The sequence below is a fragment of the Rana temporaria genome, chromosome 6, assembly GCF_905171775.1.
Source record: "Rana temporaria chromosome 6, aRanTem1.1, whole genome shotgun sequence".
NCBI lineage: Eukaryota > Metazoa > Chordata > Amphibia > Anura > Ranidae > Rana > Rana temporaria.
Genome location: NC_053494.1, coordinates 159,132,293 through 159,155,826, shown reverse-complemented (window position 1 = coordinate 159,155,826; position 23,534 = coordinate 159,132,293). Strand labels below are relative to the sequence as shown.

The window sequence follows — 23,534 nt, the reverse complement described above, 5'->3', positions numbered from 1 at the left end:
AGCACACAGCACCAGTGGAGGACCTGAGAAGAGCAGATTCAGGGCCGCTCTGTGCAATACAATTGTAGAGAGCAGGTAAGTATAACATGGTTATTATTTTAGGAAAAAAAAACATTTATGCCTTTACAACCATTTTAAGTAAGGGACTAACATATTAAAGCCCAACTCCAGATACCATTTGTTAAGCAGGTACAGCAAAGTTTTTTTTCTTTCTGAAAAATGGCTTAAACTATATATATATATTTAAGCTTGCCATTGTAAGTTTTCCAAGCAGTGTCATATGTGTTTTTTACAATTTCTACAGCTAAAGATTTTGTTGGGCAGCATGGACTATTAGGGTAATAAATCAATGATATGGGGACACATGAAATGTTTTGTTAATGCTAGTAATAGACTGCATCATATACCGTATATACTCGAGTATAAGCAGAGATTTCAGCACATTTTTTTGGGGGATTTGGGGACCCAGTACAGGCCGGCCGTAGGTCCACTGGACCCCAAACCTGGCACACATGTAGCCCCACTCTTTCTTTACAAGTGTACAACGTTTGTTGTCTGAGGAACCTACGGCCGGCGAGCACCGATTTTTTAAAGACGGTCACCCCTTCCATAGACTCCAATGTTAAATGGTAATTTCTCCGGTGAATATGTGTACCCGGTACTGGCCGGTCGTAGGTCACCTGGGCCCCAAACTTGGCACACATTAGCCCCATTTTCCCTCTACAAGTGTGCAAAGTTTGTTGTCTGGAGAGCACCGATTTTTCAAAGCTGGACACCCCTTCCATAGACTCCCATGTTAAACGTCAGTCTAGTCATGGACACCGTGAGGCATGGGCACAGTGAGGCATGGGCATAGTGAGGCATGAACACAGTGGGCTAGATTCAGGTAGGGGCGCGCATAGTTACGGCGGCGCAGCGTATCGTATTTACGCTACGCCGACGCAACTTACAGGAGCAAGTGCAGTATTCACAAAGCACTTGCTCCGTAAGTTGCGGCGGCGTAGCGTAAATGGGGCCGGCGTAAGCGCGCGTAATTCAAATGTGGAGGGGGGGCGTGTTTTATGTTAATGTGTGATGACCTGCCGTGATTGACGTTTTTTACGAACGGCGCATGCGCCGTCCGTGTACATATCCCAGTGTGCATTGCTCCCAAGTACGCCGCAACGATGTATTGGTTTCGACATGAACGTAAATTACGTCCAGCCCTATTTCGCGAACGACTTACGCAAACGACGTAAAAAATTCAAATTTCGCAGCGGGAACGACGTCCATACTTAACATTGGCTGCGCCACCTAATGGCAGGAGCAACGTCCCCCCGAGAAAGCCTTACGCAAACGACGTAAAAAAACTACCGCCGGGCGCACGTACGTTTGTGAATCGACGTAACTAGGTAATTTGCATACTCTACGCCGAAAACGACGGAAGCGCCACCTAGCGGCCAGCGTGAGAATGCACCCTGAGATACGACTAGCGTAAGAGAATTACGCCCGTAAGCTGCAATATAATAAACATTTGGTTTAATACTGTTTTAAACAAGCAGTTAAAGCGTCACTAGACCCACATCATAAAAAACTATCAATACATTCTGTATTACATTCTGTCCATACTCACTCTGTCACTATGGGATTAGTTTTCTGTATTCTGCAAAAAAAAACGGTCTGATCCTGCTATTCTCTGTCTCTACCTTCGTTCATGTCCCTAATTCAGCTAGAGATTTTGCAGCTGTCATGGCAATTCTGCACATGCTCAGTTTTCACTGAGTTTCTATGCTAAGCATTTCCCCCTATCACATCTGAGCAGTCCATGTGACTATAGAGTCACACATGTGTGCATATACACAGTGGTAAATGACAGCCCACTCCCTCCCTCCTCCTCCATGCCCACTAAACAAGCTAAACACAATAGGGGCGGGATATTATATGTGGATTGATGGGGGCTTCACCTCCCTGCTATTTATTCTAAGACACAGGCTGCAAGGGCTTCACACAGTCTGTGACTGGCAGAAATCCACCCACACCAAGTTATTTCCAAAAAAATAATAATAAAGATGTTCTTTCGAATATATATTTGTATGATAATTTAAAACAGTTCATTGATATTATTTATTTATTTTTACTCTGTATTCTAAAGGGTGTTTTTTTTTTTTTTTTAACATGTGACCAGCAGCAGAGGACTAGAAGCTCCTCTTGCCAGTGCTTATGTTTTCTTCCCAACAGGCTAATAAATGGCTGAGTCATATGACAGCTGTATATTGATTAGGAAAAAGTTACTTAGATGTTTTTTTTATTATAAAATAATTATATTATCCACATACAGATATAGAAGGGATGATGTAAATTAAACAGTGTGTGTTTAATTTCACTTTAAATTATTTTTCCATGTTAAAAAAAAAAAAAGAATTAAGAAAAGATACCTTTAGTTTATGGTCGTTACCCTCTGACCGAGAGAGATATGGATCACATAAACACGCGACAAGACTCACAACATAAATAGACCTGAAGTGTGCCTTGGTGGTCTGGTCAGTATGCCAAGAAAAGGGGGCATACCCAAGTTAAGTAATGGGTAGTTAATTGAAGAAGGACATGCTGAGAAGTGCCCTGAAAAAGGGAAGGGCGGGAGGGTGTCGAATGCGATTGAATGCGCAGACTCACGGACATGAGGTGAGCTGGGAAGAGTCGGCCCAGTGACGTGTAGTACTGCACACTGAACCGACAAAGAGCATGTGTGAGTGGGCTGCTTAAATACCCTCCGGGCTCCTCCCATAAACTCAGGCCACCATACTGGCCTTCTTATTTATGGTCGTTACCCTCTGACCGAGAGAGATATGGATCACATAAACACGCGACAAGACTTACAACATAAATAGACCTGAAGTGTGCCTTGGTGGTCTGGTCAGTATGCCAAGAAAAGGGGGCAAAAGACTCAGATAGGGAAATAGTTTATATTGATTTATTGTATTTATTGAGCCAGCTTGGTAAAGGCTTGTGCCATTCCTTCATGAGGATTTGGGATGTATGTGGCAAAACAAGGAGACTTCCATCAGCCTGGTATCTTGATTACGTAGTCTGGTACTCCCTGTTGGGAGGCAACTGAGACTGCTCCAATTCGGAAAGAATGTCCAGAGAACTGACTGGGGTTTGAAGCCCAAGTTACTTAGGAGGATTCTGACATGCTTGACACACTGGCTGACACTCAGGGAGCTGGTTTAGAAAGGGTAGCAACGAGCTACCATCAGATTGGCTGGGTAGATGGAGCAGTAGTGGGTCGAGCACCGTCACTGGGCGTCAGGCGTTGTCAGTCTGAAACAGGGTAATGTCAACCCCAGGGGCCTGTTTGTTGCGTTTGCAGACTGTGAGAGTGTAGTGGTTCGAAAGCGAGTCGGGTGACGTCGGAGCAGTGTGTGACTGCCGGAGCCGCTGACTAAATTCACTAGGTTGTAGGGAACCGTAGAAGGCCTGGTAGATGGCTGTTGGGTGACTAGACTGGGCAAAGCCCTAAACAGGGAACGAGTAAGGATTTTAGACATGTGCCTAAAGAGGGGACTCTTGAAAGGTAGGCGCTTGCCACTGACTACAGGTTGGTGCTTCTGTATGCCCTGTAGGAGGGACTTGACTGCATGGGCTCGAGAATACTGACGGTTTACTGGGGTCCTGCAGGGACAGGAAATGCTGGATGCCATCTAGATATGGCGTGATAGTATTGAGAAATGGTCAGCTGCATGTGGCAATACGATATGAAGGCTAGGATGTGTCCAACGTTGCCTATTGCTGCTCCGGGGCAAGGGGCCAAAAATTTGCGATTAGTGTTCCAAGCAGTGCGATAGGCCTTCAGTGTGTTGCGTGCCAAGGAGTGGTTAATAAGTTGGATTGCATTGGCGAGATGCGACTTCAGTCCATCGTCAGCAATGTCCATGGTGGGACAGGGATAGTTGTTGGGTCGGCTCCAGGCTCTTGCTGGAAAAAACATCCATTCCAAGGTTGGAATAGGAAAGCGCATCAGCTGCTTTTTGCATTTGCCTGGAAAAGGTCTACATAAGATATTAACTGGTGACGGAGTGACAGCTGCGCGAGCCTGCGCAGGAAGTGATGGGGAGTGACTTAGATCTATCTTAATTGATGATGTCGGCTGTGGCCTGATTGTCTGTGGTGAAGAACAGTGTCTGTCCTGTTCAAGTGTGGTCCCAGACCTGGGCAGCTGCCACGATGGGGTGCAGCACGAGGCGTGATGAAGACTGGGTGAAGCAAAAATTTAAGAGAATTTCTGGGGGCCAAGTTTTGGAGAACCAGTGGCGGCCTAAAAATGGCTGCAAAAGCCTTTGGTGGCTCGGCTGACACTGCCGGGATGAAGATTGAAATGATGTTCTATCAGGTGGGGAAGTTGTCCCACATAGCTAAGTCTGCTACTGATGCTTGGTCTAGTTTGAGAACTTGGACTGGATCTTGCATTGGTGTGAGAAAATCAAGACAATACACAGGTGCTCAACAAGACGATATACGTGCACTCGCAGGCCAACGTGCACTCGCAGGCCAACGTGCACTCACTGGTGCTGGATGAAAACCTGAACTAACCGCAGGGAAAAAACTGAGAAAAGATGAGTGGCCCGCGTGCCACTGAAGATGAATGGCCAACTGGGTGCCACTGTGTGTTTGTGTGGCTGATTGTCACTGAGGTGTGTTTGCAAGTTTAGTTTGTATTCGGGTTTGCACGTAGGTGCGTGCCGCCAAGTGTTTTATACTACTGCAGACAATATTGTGCGCTTGCAAGGGTGTCAGTGAGTGTCAGGTTGCTGGGACGATATTGTGTGGTGGCAGGGGCCTTGAGTATGAAGGTTTGATGGTATTGGTGGTTGCAAGTGTCTCAGTCTGGTTTGCTGAGACGATATTGCGTGGTTGCAAAGGTGTCGATGATTATGAGGTTTGTTTTGAGATGGCATGGTGTGGTTGCACATGTCTCAACAAGTGAGGGGTTGCTGAGACGATGTTGCGTTTTGCAATGGTCTCAAATGAGCGTCGGCCGCTGAGACAACTTTGTATGGCTGCAAGGGTCTAAATGGGTGTCAGGTTGCTGAGACGATATTGCATTTGCAATGGTCTCAAATGAGTGTCAGGTTGCTAAGATGACTTTGTATGGCTGCAAAGGTCTGAACGGGTGTCAGGTTGCTGAGATGAGATTGTGTGGTTGCAAAGGTCTAAAAGGGTGTGAGGTAGCTGAGATGATATTACATTTAGCAAGGGTCTCAAATGAGTGTCAAGTTTCTGAGACAATATTCCCCTTTATTTAATTTTTTTATGAAAACTACTGTGAATGAAACGCTGGTAAACATGAGTTACCGCATCTGGCAGTGTTTACAAGCTGTTACAGGCATTGGCGTTTCGAATGCGTTTCGAATGCCTCTGAACATCCGTCTGAACCCATTTTTTTTTTTTTTTACCAACAGCAGTGTACATGAGGCCAAAGATGATTTGTCTGGCTGCAAGGGTCTCAATGAATGCCAGGTTGCTGGGGCGAGACTGTATGGTCACAAAGGTCTTTGACGAGTGGGAGGTTGCTCAAGACAGTATTGCGTGGTTGCAAGGGTCTCAATGAGTATGGCGCTGCTGAGACGGTATTGTGTTTGCAAGGGACTCAACAATGGTGTGAGGCTGCTGAGACGGTATTGCGTGGTTGCAAGAGTCTTGATGAGTGTGGGGCTGCTGAGATGGTATTGTGTTTGCAAGGGTCTGAACTATGGTGTGAGGCTGCTGAGACGGTATTCCGTGGTTGCAAGGGCCTTGATGAGTGTGGGGCTGCTGAGACGGTATTGCGTTTGCAAGGGTCTGAACTATGGTGTAAGGCTGCTGAGACGGTATTGCGTGGTTGCAAGGGTCTTGATGAGTGTGGGGCTGCTGAGACGGTATTGCGTTTGCGAGGGTCTCAACAATGGTGTGAGGCTGCTGAGACGGTATTGCGTGGTTGCAAGGGACTTGATGAGTGTAGGGCTGCTGAGATGGTATTGCGTTTGCATGGGTCTCAACAATGGTGTGAGGCTACTGAGATGGTATTGTGTGGTTGCAAGAGTCTTGATGAGTGTAGGGCTGCTGAGACGGTATTGCGTTTGCAAGGATCTCAACAATGGTGTGAGGCTGCTGAGACGATTTTGCATGGTTGCAATGGTCTCAACAGGTGTCAGGTTGCTGGGCCGAGATTGTGTGGTGACAATTTTTTTTTTTCTGCTTTTTTTTTTTAATTTTTTTATTTTTTGCATATTTTTTTTTTTTTTTTGCGTTTTGTAAGGGTCATGTGTTGCAAGGGTCTTAACAAGGGTATCAGGCTGCTGAGACAATTTTGTGTGCTTGCAAGAGTCTCCATGAGTGTGGGGCTGCTGACACGGTATTGCGTTTGCAAGGGTCTCAACAAGGGTGTCAGGCTGTGGAGACAAATTTTGCGTGCTTGCAAGAGTCTCCATGAGTGTGGGGCTGCTGAGACGGTATTGCGTTTGCAAGGGTGTCAGGCTGCTGAGACGATTTAGTGTGGTTGCAAGAGTCTCGATGAGTGTGGGGCTGCTAAGACGATATTGCGTTTGCAAGGGTCTTAACAAGGGTGTCAGGCTGTGGAGACGAATTTTGCATCGTTGCAACGGTCTCAACAGGTGTCAGGTTGCTGGGCTGAGATTACGTGGTGGCAATAGTTTTTTTTTTTTTTTTTTTGCGTTTTATATATTTTTTTCCTTTTTGCGTTTTTTTTTTTTTTTTTATTTGCATTTTGTAAGGGTCATGTGTTGCAAGGGTCTCAGCAAGGGTATCAGACTGCTGAGATGATTTGCATGGTTGCAAGGTCTCAATCAATAAGAATTGGGTTACTGAGAAAGGATAGAAACACCTGGTTTGTTTGTACCTTAAGCAAGCAGTATAAGGTAGAAGGACAACGCCTGTTTGAATCGTAGGTTCCATAGGGGCCACTAATGAACGATATGGGAGACAACGAATGGTAGCAAATTGATAGAACATAAAGAATGTAATAACAAATCTTACTTGCGACAGTGGGCCATGCGAGTGAGTTTGCGGTGGACTGTGGCTGGAGTGAAACATGTCGGGAAGGGGTAGCGTGATGCCGTGCATGGGGCAAAACAACGAGGTTTGGTGTAGAAAATAGAACACGAGAAGTGCGTATCAATGCTTTGTAAGCTCCACTGCGGGAACCAAACATATGGTACAGGTGACACCATGAGTGGCCACGAATTTGACATGACAAACAAGCTAACGAATCCTACCTGGGACAGTGAACGTGCTACTGGGTTTGCTTTGGACTGGAGTGGATGTGCAACGCATCCCAAGAGTGTGGTGTGGCGCCATGCATGACACACAGGCAATAACTTTGGTAAATAAATGAGAGAGAAGAGCTGTGTACAAGCAATTCGTAAGTTCCGCTGCGGGAACTAAAACACACGACATGGGGGAAACAATGAATGACAACGGTAGAAAGTATGCAATGTATCTGATACAAAATGGTTGTAAAATGCATGAAATGAATCCGATACGAATTGATAGTAAGGAGTATTGAAGGAATCTGATACAAATTGGTTGTAGAGTGTATGCTACCCCTTGCTTTGAAACCGAACACCTACCAACCACCCATCCCCCCAGGCTAATCAAGTGCAGAGAAGGCACCATGCGAGTCCAATTACCACCTCAATCTGCCAAAGAACCCATACAAACACATGTCAATCTCCAAATGGATTTACAAATGAATCGTATGTTTGGCAGAAGGAAGTTGCAAATGTATTATGCCTGAGCCGAATGATGTTGGAACATAAGCAAAAGTAACTCAGGCAGATTTTTTCCCAAAAGGGATGCAGGATAGGAATTGTAAGATTGCACAAGATACGAAAAGGTTTGAATCCTACCTGCGACAGTAAGCGGGAACCGCCGGCGAAGACCATGAAGGGAGAAGCCGCAAAGCGCTTGCGATGTCGAATGCGATTGAATGCGCAGACTCACGGACATGAGGTGAGCTGGGAAGAGTCGGCCCAGTGACGTGTAGTACTGCACACTGAACCGACAAAGAGCATGTGTGAGTGGGCTGCTTAAATACCCTCCGGGCTCCTCCCATAAACTCAGGCCACCATACTGGCCTTCTTATATATACCCTTCCATTGTCCTCCCAATTTTCCAATAATGCTGCTGTTCTTGAGAGGTAAGATTTGCTAAAACTGGAGAGTGAAAAGTGTGGTGGAGCTGTACATGGTAAGCAATCAGCTTCTAATGTCAGGTTGTTGAATTATGCCCTGTACACACGCTCGGTTTTCTCAGTGGTAAAAAGTCTGCAGAGAAAACCGAGAACCCGGCAGGAAAACTGCCATGGAGCACTGTTTCGTAGTCTTTCCCATAGGTAAGTAGTAGATCTGGTGGGGAAAAAAAACGCTGGGAATCCCGACGGGAAAATAGAGAGCAGGTTCTTTATTTTTCCCAACGCGATTCCCGGCTGTTTTTCTGACGGGAAAACGGCGAGGAAGCATACACACGTCCGGTGTGTGTGTAGGCTTTGACAAAAAAAACTGGAAGCTGGTTTCTATTCCCATTGCCATTGTTTGCTAAAAGATGTTACTTAGAGCTCACATCTCTCACTTTATATTTTCGTGAGAGAAGTGTTTTACTCATTAGTATCTTTTTTTTTTTATTTACACAGCTTTCCGCACCTAAAAATCACAAGACTCATATTTTGGCATTCACAAAATATGCCATCATAATGATTGACTGTAACACAATTACACTTACAGGAGAGGGAGGCTGTAAAATGCTAACATAGTGAGATGATGACAGAAAACAGTATGAAATGTAGTGAGCTGTTTTAATATCAATTTACATACCGTTCATCTAGATTGAGTTTCTCTGTAATGGGTTCATTTAAAAAGCAGCTACTGTATACAAAGTAGCTGTACTCTGGCCATATCGCTGTATGAAAAAAAAAATTGCTCCACACATCTATAATGCATAGCTGCCAACTGTCCCTGATTTCGAGGGACTGTCCCTCATTTGGAACAAACTCCCTTTGTCCCTCTTTCCTCTTCATTTTGCCGGAGAAAGCCGGGGTTACCCAATGACGTGGGCGGGTGACCCCGCCCCCTCTTACGCGTCATGGGGGTTTCGTGTGGAGTGGAGACTGGAGCATCGCTGGACATTGGATCACCGCGGGACACAGAGAATGGATTACAACGCTGGGCAGACTGGATTACATCGCTGGAATGTTTTTTTTAATTTTTAATAAAGGACTTCTCCCAACTGTACCCCGTTACCAATTCACATAGGGGGGACGGAATCTGGGGGTCCCCTTTGTTAAAGGGGGCTTTCAGATTCCGATAAGCCCCCCCGCCCGCAGACCCCCGACAACTGCCGGGCAAGGGTTGTGGGGATGAGGCTCTTGTCCCCATCAACATGGGGACATCCTCCCTATGTTGAGGACATGTGGCCTAGTACAGTTCAGGAGGAGGGGGGCGTTTTCTCGTCCCCCCTCTTTTCCTGCGGCCTGCCAGGTTGCGTACTTGGATAAAGGTCTGGTATGGATTTTTTTAAAAAAATGGCGCGGGGTTCCCCTTAATATCCATACCAGACCTGAAGGTCCTTATATGGAATTTGGGGGGACCCCCACATTTTTTTTTTTTTGGTTCGGGGTTTCCCTTAATATTCATACCAGACCCAAAGGGCCTGGTAATGGACTGGGAACCCCTGCCGTTTTTTTCAATGACTTTGATTTGTATTACCGCCACTTTTGATTTCTCCTATAGACTTTTAAAGGGTGTTCCGCGACTTTTCGAATTTGCCGCGAACACCTCAAATTGTTCGCTGTTCGACTCGAACATAAAGCTCATCCCTATAGGCAGACAGGCAGGTAGGTCATTTTAATGCAGAAAAGACAAAGCATGTCTCTTCTGCATTAAAAACTCTGCCTGTTTATCTAAAGTTCCACTTTAAGCTTTGAGCCTCAATACCGCTGCCTGTATTTTAAAATGTGAAACGTAAAATGCAGGTGATGATATTGAGTAATACTGTGAAGCATAATGAAGATTGGATAATGATACTCATTCCTGAAATCAGCCCCTAATTGTAATTCAGCAAACAAATGACAATATAATATGGAAATAAAGTAAGACCTTGGATTGCGAGCATAATTTATTCCGGAAACATGCTTGTAATCCAAAGCACTTGTATATCATAAGAAATTGTGTAAACTCAAATGATTAGTTCCACAACCATTTATTCATATGTCTTCATATTGATGATTAAAAGAGACACATCTAAGTATGCAGGCATCCGGGGTAAAGCTGTCCACATAGACCATCCGCTGCACCGCCGGCTCTCACCGCTGTCAGTCTGCAATCATGACCTCGTTTGCAGTAGAACAATATAAAAGCGAGGCTTGATGCACTTGTGGAGCGCAGTGTGGAAGAGATGACATCGGTGGCAGTGCGGAAGATGGTCTATGTGGACAGCTTTAATAAGGATGCCTGCATACTTAGATGTGCCTGTTTTAATCATCAACCATGTGAGTTGCTAAGTGTACCTTCATTAAATGTAACCATATTGCTACACTTAGAAGCACCTCTCTCTCTACTTGTATATCAAGAAATCACTAGTTTATCAATTTAAAATGTACAGGTGAAACTTGAAAAATTTGAATATCGTGCAAAAGTTCATATATTTCACTAATGCAACTTAAAAGGTGAAACTAATATATGAGACTCATTACTTGCAATCAAGATAATTCAAGCCGTTGTCATTTGTCATAATTGTGATGATTATGGCTTACTGCTCACGAAAATCCCAAATTCACAATCTTCGAAAATTTGAATATTACATGCAATCAATAAAACAAGGATTGAACAATATCGGACCTCTGAAAAGTAGAAGCATGCATATGTACTCAGTACTTGGTTTTGGCCCCTTTGCAGCAATTACTGCCTCAATACGGCATGGCATGGAAGCTCTCAATGCCCTGTTGCACTGCTGAGGTGTAATGGAAGACCAGGATGCTTCAATAGCGGCCTTCAGCTCTTCTGCATTGTTCGGTCTCATGTCTCTCATCTTTCTCTTGGCAATCCCCCATAGATTATCTATGGGGTTCATGTCAGGTGAGTTTGCTGGCCAATCAACCACAGTAATCCCACGGTCATTGAACCGGGTTTTGGTGATTTTGGCAGTGTGGGCAGGTGCCAAGTTCTGCTGGAAAATTAAGTCAGCATCCCCATAGAGCTTGTCTGCGGAAGGAAGCATGAAGTGCTCCAAAATCTCCTGGTAGATGGCTGCGTTGACCCCGGACTTAATGAAGCACAGTGGACCAACACCAGCAGATGATGACATGGCTCCCCAAATCAACACAGACTGTGGAAACTTCACACTGGGCTTCAAGCATCTTGCAGTGTGTGCCTCTCCATTTTTCCTCCATACTCTTGGTTTCCAAATGAGATGTAAAATTTGCACTCATCAGAAAAGAGGACTTTGAAACACTGAGCAACAGACCAGGTCTGTTTTCCTTTAGCCCAGGTAAGACGCTTCTGACGTTGTTTGTTGTTCAGGAGTGGCTTGACAAGAGGAATACGACATTTGAAGCACAGGATCCGTCTGTGTGTGGTGGCTCTTGATGCACTGACTCCAGCCTCGGTCCACTCCTTGTGAAAGTCCCCAACACTTTTGAATGGACTTTTCCTGAAAATCCTCTCCAGGCTTCGGTAATCTCTGCTGCTTGTGTACCTTTTTCTTCCACACTTTTCCCTTCCACATAACTTTCTAGTAATGTGCTTCGATACAGCACTTTGGGAACATCCAACTTCTTTTGCAATTACCTTTTGAGGCTTTTCCTCCTTATGGAGGGTGTCAATGATTGTTTTCTGCACAACTGTCATGTCAGCAGTCTTTTCCATGATTGTGATTCATATTGAACCAGACTGAGAGACCATTTAAAGGCTGAGGAACCCTTTGCAGGTGTTGTGGCTTGTAACGGTCACCACCGTTTACGATACTCCCATTCCATAGCCCACGTCAGCTCATCTGACACTCCACAATCTAGCAGACACTATCCATTTCATTTCCCAGAATAACAAGACAAGCTCCGTTCTCTGAGTCAAAAGTATGGACGCTTTCATGGTTAGCTCTCAGGTTTATATACAGTTACAAGGCATGTTTCAGTAAGCACAGGAACAATCAAACTCTCCACCCCCAACATCACTCACTGGGCTTCAATCACATTCTTTTAGATAATTACATAGCGGAGTTAATTATCCCCAGACGTTACGTCTCCGACAATAAGTGATTCACCTGTAGAATACACATTTCTATGTCAGACGTTTTGGCACCGATCTGACATAATTACTAAAGTTGACAAGTACATTCCACACATAAAACAGTATTAGCATGAGTAATGAGAGATCCAAGAGCCAGGCTGTCTACCAAGCTCAAATCCACCTCACCCCAGTACAGACTCAATTAGCATTTCAACAGACCATGTTACGCAGAGGAATGAGTCACTATTGTGGTTGTGGGTCAGCATGAAATCAAACTGTAGTATTCCAAGATCCTGCAAAACATGAATTATCAGTAATGTCCCATCTCATGTAATTTATAATTAATATTTCTCAGTCACCCTATGCCCAAAAGGGGCACAGGATGACCCTACACCCAAGAGTTATTAGTGACGCTGGCACAGGAGTACCCCTCATCCTCCAAAAGTCTCTGGGTGTCATGGGTCATTCTGTTACATGGCTAAATTAGCTGATTAGAATGGAACACTTTGAGCCTAGAATATTGCACCTTTTCACAGTATTCTAATTTTCTGAGATTGTGGATTTGGGGTTTTCATGAGCTGTAAGCCATACTCATCACAATTATGACAAATCACGGCTTGAACTATCTTGCTTTGCATGTAATGAGTCTATCTCATATATTAGTTTCACCTTTTAAGTTGCATTAGTGAAATAAATTAACTTTTGCATGATATTCAAATTTTTCGAGTTTCATCTGTATTTACAAATTTTTCTGGTCTTGCAAAACGCTCTCAAACCAAGTTATTCTCAAACCAAGGTTTTACTATACCAACCAAAAAAATAAGTTTCTCCCAAAAATCTCAAATAGTTATTGCTTATGACTATTAATTATATTATTTTAATACTATTATACTGTCATTAGACAAAGTTTACAAGTGAAGTTTGTATATTCAGCCTGTCTTAATCGTTTAAAAAAACTTTGGCAGATGAGGCCTGACTGTTTTTCTAAACAAGCAGGCTTAGGACATCCCCTGCAGCTCATTGTATGATTAATTATGCTGCTTGTCCAAATAAGCGAGTCCCATCTGTAGCGCTTCTTTTCCCATACTGTCCACATTAAATATTCATATGATCAGCAACTGAACAAAATGATTGTACATTTTAAGTATGTACATGTATGATACAATAAGTGCTTTCTTATTGTTCAAAGTCCACATAAAGTATTGTGTATATTTTTTAGAAAACATGATGCATTATGTCCAAAACTTTGGCTATAATGGTATTCTTGAAATATTCATTCATTCCTGATATTTGGCAATGTACCTGGTACAACACACGGATGACACTAGTAAACTGTGTATACATCACATGCATATAAATTAGAACCAAATCTGATATTTTTGTAGAATATAAAGTAATACACTCACCACTGCTCATCCCCAGGTATCCTCAAATTAAAATGCAAATGGACGGCACTCACAAACAGCTCCTGATTGCTGTCCACCAATATACAAATGTCACAGAGCAGCATACTTCTTTGGGATCACAAATCTCTTTATTTGCCATGATTAAAAGTTTACAGTACCGTATTTTCCGGCGTATAAGACGACTTTCTGGATGCAAAAAAATGCATCCAAAGTCGGGGGTCGTCTTATACGCCGGGTACAGTCTCAGTACTCACTTTTTTCCCCAGCGCTGACAGTGTCCCATGCTGCGATCGCGATCGTGAATGATTTCAAAGCCGCGCCTTCACTGCAGAGTGTTCTGTGATAGGATGAACAAAAATCTTCCCAGCAACGCCTCTGTTCTTTGTTCCTCCTATCACAGATGCCTTCTCATCCTCGGACGAGATGAGAAGACGTCCGTGATAGGCGGGAAACATAACAGAGGCGCTGCTGGGAAGATTTTTGTTCATCCTATCACAGAACACTCTGCAGTGAAGGCGCGGCTTTGAAATCATTCACGATCGCGATCGCAGCATGGGGGACTGTCAGCGCTGGGGAAAAAAGTGAGTGTTAATGCACTGGGGGGGGCAACAAGTTCAGGCACAGTGGGGGCAAGTGATGGCAATGTGGGGGCATGTAATGGCACAATGGCAATGTGGGGGCATGTAATGGCACAGTCTGGGCATGTAATGTAATGGCACAGTGAGTAATGTAATGGCACAGTCTGGGCATGTAATGTAATGGCACAGTGAGTAATGTAATGGCACAGTCTGGGCATGTAATGTAATGGCACAGTGAGTAATGTAATGGCACAGTCTGGGCATGTAATGTAATGGCACAGTGAGTAATGTAATGGCACAGTCTGGGCATGTAATGTAATGGCACAGTGAGTAATGTAATGGCACAGTCTGGGCATGTAATGTAATGGCACAGTGAGTAATGTAATGGCACAGTCTGGGCATGTAATGTAATGGCACAGTGAGTAATGTAATGGCACAGTCTGGGCATGTAATGTAATGGCACAGTGAGTAATGTAATGGCACAGTCTGGGCATGTAATGTAATGGCACAGTGAGATTTGAAAAAGCCTGTTTCTGTCAGCGGTTCTGGCTCCCCCTCAGCTTCCAGAAAGACAGTAAGAAGGGGGTAGTCTTATACAGTGAGTATATCCCAAAATCAAAAAATTTCCTGGAAAATTAGGGGGTCGTCTTATACGCCGGAAAATACGGTACTCATCTCAATGCTTATGTGTTTCAGCCCTATGTGGGCCTTAGTCATAGCGATATGACTTATGCCCTGTACACACGATAGGTTAGTCTGATGAAAACGGTCTGATGGATTTTTCCATCAGTTATCCGATGAAGCTGACTGATGATCAGTCGTGCCTACACACCACCGATTGTGTCAGAACGCGGTGACGTAAAAAACACAACGACGTGCTGAATGCATGCGTGGATTTTTAACCGATGGACGTACCCACAGACGATCGTTTTTTTCTAGGTTTTTTATCCATCAGATAATTTTAAAACAAGTTCCTATTTTTTTAACCTATGGATACATAACCGATGGGGCCCACGCACGATCGGTTTGGTCTGATAAAAACGTTCCAAGAGACCGTTTTCATCAGACTAACCTATCGTGTGTAGGCAGTATAAGACCCACATAGGGCTGAAATGCATAAGCATTGGGCCCGGGAATAAGACCTTTTAACTGTGACAAATTAAAATATTTGATGTTCCCAAGGACGTGTGCCATTCTGTTACATTTGTTTTTTGTACAGATTTCTATTTCTTATTGACTTTTCTAGCTGTAATTTGGTGATTAAAAGAATGAATATCAAGGTTTAAGTTTAAGAGCAGCAGCGTTTAGGAGGCAGTGAAAGCTCCTTCTCCTAAATGAAGACGAATCGAGAATGCACCTAAATGCACCTAAGCGCCAGCCCCGTTTGGCGTTTGAGCACTTATTAATTTCAATGACCAGAATAAATGAAAAATGTGGCCAATTAAATTTAATAAACACCCAATTGCCAAACACAGTTAAACGTGCCTATACAAGTCTGGAAAAATGTGGCTTGTGTGCATTTTTAATGCTGATTTTCTCCTGTTAGGAGAAACAGTATTAACAATAAACCAGTGTGCATGAGGGCTTAAACAGCTGTTAGTGGAAGTGGAGCTTTTGTTCACATCAATCCATCTTTACTCTCCATAGAAGTCAATGGGAATGTGATCAGAAAAGTGTCTTGAAACAGCAGGTCTGAGGAGGTCAACTGCAACTGTAAAGGAACCCCAGTAGAACCCAGAAGTAGGGTAGGACCAATACCAATACAGGTATCGGTGCTGATACTAAGCATCAGTTCATGTTCAAATGCTCCGATACCTGAAACCAATACTTTCAGGCTCAGTTTTTTTCAGCTGTCAGCGGGATTCCCTCACTGACAGATGAAATGTAAAAAAAAAGCCGGCAATTATCAGTTGATAAGGATACAGCTGCCCTGCTCCTTAACAACCGATGACTCATTCAGCTGTCAGTGGGGTTCCCCTGTTGGCAGCTGAAGTGTAAACGAAGTCCCAGCAATTAGAGCTGTATATATATATATTTATTATTAAATATACCTCTGTTTAACCCCATATTGACCCTTAATTTACCTGAATCAACCTGCTGATTTTTTCCATTCACTTATATGTTATATTAATATTTTTTTTACCTTTAACATATATTTACAAAAAGTGCAAAATTAAAAAAAAAGAGATTTTTAATACAGCTTACCTGTAAAATCTTTTTCTTGGAGTACATCACGGGACACAGAGCGGCATTCATTACTATATGGGTTATATGGAGTACCTTCAGGTGATAGACACTGGCAATCTCAAACAGGAAATGCCCCTCCCTATATAACCCCCTCCCATAGGAGGAGTACCTCAGTTTTGTAGCAAGCAGTATGCCTCCCAAAATGGTCCTCAAAAAGAGGGGTGGGAGCTCTGTGTCCCGTGATGTACTCCAAGAAAAAGATTTTACAGGTAAGCTGTATTAAAAATCTCTTTTTCTTTATCGTTACATCACGGGACACAGAGCGGCATTCATTACTATATGGGATGTCCCAAAGCAATGCTTACAATGAGGGGAGGGAGAACATCTCCAAGACAAAAGGATTTAATTTAGAGGTATACTCAAATCATAATAAATCCAACTTAGTTGAGAAAAATAATCTTAAATTTTAAATTTAACTCAAAAAAAGAGGAGCCCCCGGAATCCGAGGGTCTCAAACTGCAGCCTGCAGCACTGCCTGCCCGAAGGCAGTATCAGTATTCCTTCTTACGTCCAACTTGTAGAATTTTGTAAATGTGTGGACAGAAGACCAGGTTGCCGCCTTGCAAACTTGAGCCATAGAGATCTGGTGGTGTGCTGCCCAGGAGGCGCCCATGGCCCTAGTAGAATGAGCCTTTAATGATACTGGAGGAGGCAACCCTTTCAAGCCGTAGGCATGAGTGATTAATTGCTTAATCCACCTAGAAATGGTGGATTTTGCAGCTGCCTGCCCCTTCTTGGGCCCATCCGGTAGAATGAACAGCACATCTGTTTTCCGGATCTTCTTTGTAGCTTTAAGATAGGCCTTCATGGCCCTGACAATATCCAAGGTATGCAGCAACCCTTCCTTTCTGGAAGTAGGTTTAGGGAAGAAGGATGGTAATACCAAATCCTGGTTCAAATGAAAACTGGATATAACCTTCGGTAGGAAGGAAGGATGAGGGCGGAGAACGACCCTGTCCTTATGAAAAATAAGATATGGTTCCTTACAGGATAAGGCCGCCAGTTCCGAAACTCTTCTTGCGGAAACTATGGCAACCAAAAATACTAACTTCCTTGTCAGTAAAACCAAAGGAATTTCAGCCAACGGCTCAAACGGTTGTTTCTGTAAACTTGACAGAACAAGATTTAAATCCCACGGACAAAGCGGGGATTTAACTGGAGGTTTAATACGTAAGACCCCTTGAAGGAAGGTCTTAACCAGCGAGTGGGTGGCCAGCGGCCGCTGAAACCACACTGACAGGGCAGAAATCTGTCCTTTGATTGTGCTTAATGCCAATCCTTTATCCACTCCTAGCTGGAGAAAACTTAAAACTCTATCAATGGTGAACTTGCGAGGAAGCCATAGCTTGGACTCACACCAGCCTACATAGGCCTTCCAGACCCTGTGATAAATCACCCTAGAGACCGGTTTCCTGGCTCTGATTAGGGTAGAGATTACTTTCTGAGACAGACCTCTACCCCTGAGAATCAAGGATTCAGCTTCCAGGCCGTCAAATTTAGATGCCGTAAGGCAGGGTGGAGGATCGGACCTTGCGATAGCAGGTCTGGCCTTAGAGGCAGAGTCCAAGGGTCTCCCACTACCATCCTTAGGATTAGTGAGTACCATGCCCTTCTGGGCCATGCTGGAGCTACCAGGATAACTGGTATGTGCTCCACCCGGATCCTGCGCAGCAGGCGGGGTAGTAACTGGAGCGGGGGAAACGCATAAAGAAGTTTGAACTGATGCCAAGGGCAAACCAGCGCATCGGTTCCGCAGGCCATCGGATCCCTTGAGCGGGACATGAACCTGTCTAGCTTTTTGTTGAGTCTCGATGCCATGATATCCACGTCCGGCACTCCCCATTTTTGGCAGAGTGCTTGAAAGACTTGTGGATGCAGAGACCATTCCCCCGGCCATAGAGTCTGGCGGCTTAAGAAGTCCGCCTGAAAGTTGTCCACTCCTGGAATGAATATTGCCGATATGCAGGGCACATGAGCCTCTGCCCATAGGAGAATCAAGCTCACCTCTCTCTGAGCGGCTTGACTCCTGGTTCCCCCTTGGTGATTTATGTATGCCACGGCCGTGGCATTGTCTGATTGAATTCTCACCGGGAACCCCTGCAATTTTGACGTCCAAGCCCTGAGGGCTAGTCGAGCAGCTCTGAGCTCCAAGATGTTGATGGGCAACTGCTTCTCTGGCTTTGCCCAAGTACCTTGGCGAGTGCAACCATCCAAAATTGCTCCCCAGCCCGTCAGGCTGGCGTCTGTGGTCACTAACTTCCAAGCCACTGGGCTGAAAGACTTCCCCTTCAGTAGATTCTGGGGGTCTAACCACCAACACAGACTTTGTCGGACTCTTGATGAGAGCGGCAACGGGATATCCAAGGCCTGTGGCCTTCTGCTCCATGCTGACAGGATGGCTGCCTGTAGGATGCGAGTGTGGCTCTGGGCGTATGGTACCGCCTCGAATGTGGCCACCATCTTGCCTAGTAACCTCATACATAGGCGAATAGTTGGTTCTTTCTTGCTTAGAACCAGTAGGATTAATTCCTTGATGGCTTTGACCTTCCTCAGAGGTAGGAACACTCTTTGTTGTTCTGTGTCTAATCTCATGCCGAGATATTCCAACTGCCTTGTGGGCAGGAAAGCTGACTTTTCTCGATTTAGGACCCAGCCGAACCTCTCGAGGTATTGGACCGTGAGGGCCACTGCTCGCTCCAAGCCGGGAGACGAGTGGTCTATGACTAGGAGGTCGTCCAGGTATGCTAGGATCGTGACCCCTTGGATCCTTAGCTTGGCTAGGATTGGAGCTAGGACCTTCGTGAACACCCGGGGGGCCGTAGCCAACCCGAAGGGAAGCGCCACGAATTGGAAATGACGCGAAGCCACCATAAAGCGTAGGTATCTTTGATGTGGCTGATAAATTGGAACATGAAGGTAGGCATCCTTTATGTCTATGGACGCCATGAAGTCGTCCTTTTGGAGTGTGGCAGCTGCTGACCTCACGGATTCCATCCGAAATGAGCGGACCTTTAGGTATGCATTTACCATCTTTAGGTCCAAAATTGGCCTGACATCTCCATTGGACTTTGGGATGATGAATAGGTTGGAGTAGAAACCCAGCCCCTGTTCCAGGACTGGTACCTCTACTATTACCTCCTGGGAAAGTAGATGATCTAATGCCGATCTTAATGCGGCTCCCTTCTCCGGATCGTTTGGAATCCTCGACTCCTGGAAATGAGGAGGAGGAAACCTTAGGAAATCTAATTTGTAGCCTGTGGCCACGGAAGACCGTACCCACTCGTCGGGAATGCTGGCTTCCCAAATCTCTGAAAAGAGTCGCAGCCTTCCCCCCACCTTCGTGGGTGGGGGCGCCCCTTCATAAGGTTGGCTTGGGGGCTGGTTTTGCTGGTTTGCGAAACCACTGCTTTCTGCCTCTAGCAGCCTGTCCTTGTGACTTGCTGTTGAAGCCGAAGTTTGCTTTTGCAGGAGGCCGTCGATACTGCTTGGCATTAGAGGGCCCCTGCCCAGGGGAATACTGTCGTTTAAACGCAGGCCCCTGATACTTCTTCTTAGTTGGCAAGAGAGTACTCTTGCCGTTTGAAATGGTCTGAATGTATTTATCTAGGTCTTCTCCGAAGAGTCGTCCTCCATGGAAGGGGAACCCTACCAGGAGCTTCTTGCATGGGGGCTCAGCCTCCCAGCTTTTTAACCATAAGAGTCTTCTCATATGGATAAGGGATAACGATAAACGTGACGCTTGCTGGATAGAATCCCTGATTGCGTCTACCGTAAAACATATGGCCTTAGGGACATCCGAAAATTCTTCTGCCTGCTGGGCAGGAATAAGTTTAAGCATCTGCTTAAATTGATCCGATAATGCTTGAGCGACCCCAATCGCAGCCACAGCTGGCTGTACTACTGCCCCTGCAGTAGTGAAGGAGTTCTTAAGTAGTGCTTCCAAGCGCTTATCAACTGGATCCTTGAACACCTGTATGTTTTCTACAGGGCATGTTAACGATTTGTTAACACATGAGATGGCTGCGTCCACTGCAGGAGTAGCCCATTTTTTGGAAAATTTATCTTCCATAGGATATAGGACAGAGAATCTTTTAGGTGGTAAGAAGATCGGCTTGTTCCAATCTTGAAACAAAACTCCCTCTAATAGAGGATGGATCGGAAACACAGCATTGCTTTGAGGCGCCCTCAGTGAGCCCAAAGCTGAAACCGTCGATACCTGGAGATCTGGTACTGGCAAGTTGAATGCCTTATGGACCAAGTCCGACAATCCTTGAATCCACCAGCTCTCCCTCAGGGAGACTGCCCCAGACTCCTCTGTATCCGGATCTTCGATCCCTGAACCTACTTGGTCCTTGTCCAAGAGGTCGTCCAATTCCCCTGAGGAAAGGACCTCCTCTTCTGAGGGTCCGCGCTCGGGCGACGGAGATCTATTCCGCTTACTGCCCCGCATAGCTGCGGCTATCATTTTTCCCATGCTTTTCTGCATCTCTTTTAAAGAGGTGAGTAATACCTCCTCCGTGACCATCTTAGGGTTGGACTGACCCGCGTCAGCTCCAGCCCCAGATCCCGATGGCCCCAAGGCTCCCTGTGGGGAAAGCAGCGGCATAGCTTTGTCCGAGACCTCAGACTCTCTGGGGGAATCCCCACCTCTTGTACCCTCTGACCCGGATGCCATGGTACAATACCGAGGTACACCTGCTAGCTTATTGGTACCTGGGACTATAAATAGTTAAATGCCCAAACACCTGTTTGGGGGATAAAAAATGCTTCCTCTCCCCTAGATGACACTTTTTTTTTTTTTTTTTTCAAAAAAAAAATCTTTCTTTCTTTTTCTTTTTTTTTTTTCAAATCTAGGAAAGAAAAAACATTCTGTCCCCCTGAGTAGTATTGCAAGAAAAACTATGAGATGGAAAAGAAACAGCCTATTCCTAGGCTTGAAAACAGTCTTCTGAAGACTGCAATATTCTTTCTGGCCACTGTGTGTCCTCGGCGCCCCGTGCTGCCGCTCTGGTCTTTCCTCCCCAGTTCCAAAGTATTTAATGAGCTGTATGGAACAAACAAGGAAGGGCCGCCCCTTCCTTAAGCCACTGACCCGCCCTTCCCCCCCAGCAATCTCAAACAGGAAATGCCCCTCCCGACAGGGGGGGGGGGGGGGTTGGGAGGAAGGGACCTCTCTGCTCCAGCAAACTGCAGCCTGCAGCCTGGAACCACGAGGAGGTCAGCGTTTTGCCTGCTTTGCAGGCTCTGAGGAGGAAGACTGAATGGAGCATCGCCTGGAGGCTTGCAGGTAAGCACAGCTCTCTGACACACACATATACTTTTATATCACACAGGCCCCACTCAATGCTTTTCCAACACTACAAGGGAGGTCACATCTTATGGGGAATAATACATATAGAGCCATCCTATCTTTATGATATGTGACTAGTTTGCCAGATGCAGTGCATAACTTTAGGCATGTCCCCTGTGACCCCCCAGAAAAAACCTGCTAAGAACCAGGTTCCGCAAGTTTTCCCCTCACTTACCTGCTCCATGCCGCAGGACTTTGCCAAGCAAGAGGCCCAATCTTCCCCCATCTCGGTGGGGATGTCTAGACCTTCAGGCCCTGGGTTCCTATGAAGGATCCACTGTCCTGGGCCCATATAGCACCCTGGCAACAGAAAACATTAGGTACCCAAAGGTTTTCTAAGTTCTGGGCCCAGGGTCCAGCTCTCTAAAAAGAAAAGCATTATGGGCTATACCCCAAGGGTTTGGGGTCCGGTTACTGACCACTTTAGCGCTGAGGCTTTTTTGGACAGAACCGGTTAGCTCACCTAATCCCAAGGATGCGGAGGCAAGCTAAACCATGACTAACACCTAAGACACTGGCGTAAAAACTGAGGTACTCCTCCTATGGGAGGGGGTTATATAGGGAGGGGCATTTCCTGTTTGAGATTGCCAGTGTCTATCACCTGAAGGTACTCCATATAACCCATATAGTAATGAATGCCGCTCTGTGTCCCGTGATGTAACGATAAAGAAAAAAATGTTTTATTTAATTTGCAAATAACTTTTCAATGCATTGTACCACTGCTGACAGCTGAAGTGTAAACAAAACATTTGCGGTAGGTATTGGTAATTGGTATCAGTAATTGGTATCGGCGAGTACTATAAAAAAGTATCGGTACTCGTACTTATCGGTATCGGTGCATCCCTACCCAGAAGCACTTTAAAGTGATCTCAAAGGAAACTGCACAAGAAAGCATGCTGAATTTACCCACCTACACAAACTCAAATATATGAAAGGTTTAACCCCTTGGCTTTTAAAATATGTTTTCTTTAACTGTTTTCCCCTAGAAATATAAATATTAATCACTCTTGTGATTCACAAATATTTGCCAAGCACATAAAGCTTCCCAAGTCTGAGGGATACATACTGTTTGCCTCCAGTTCACAGTGCTTGAAAACCTGTTAGACAGTCAACAATGTACAGACAAATAGAGCCCTCATTGACTCACAGTGTACATCTTAGTAAAGAAATTGTTGGAAGACAATATAAACATAGGCATACTAGCATTAAAAATATATTAAAGGAAACCTGATCTGATAGAAAAACACAATATTACCAAAAGTATTGGGATGTCTGCCTTTACAGGCACATGAGTGTTAATGAATGTTAATTAATCATAGGGTTAATATTGACTTGTCCAACCAGTTGCAGTTATAATAGCTTCAGCTGTTCTGAGAAGGCTGTCCATAATGTTTAGGAGTGTGTCTATGGGAATGTTTGACCATTCTTCCAGAAGCACATTTGTGAGGTCAGGCACTGATGTTGGAGAGAGGGCCTGACTTGTTGTCGGCCTCTAATTCATCCCAAAGGTATTTTATCAGGTTGAGGCCAGGACTCTGTGCAGGCCAGTAAAGTTCCTCCATCCCCAAACTCACTCATCCATGTCTTTATGGACCTTGCTTTGTGCACTGGTGCGTAGTCACGTTGGAACAGGTTGGCCACCCCCCAACTGTTCCCACAAAGTTGGAAGCATGAAATTGCCCAAAATCTCTTGGTATGA

General features: G+C 45.0%; 1 protein-coding gene across 1 annotated transcript in view; it reads right to left on the bottom strand.

The window, feature by feature from the left end:
• The window catches only part of PDE11A (phosphodiesterase 11A), a 721,237-nt gene that overhangs the window by 316,180 nt on the left and 381,523 nt on the right, over positions 1 to 23,534 (bottom strand). The window lies entirely within an intron of this gene.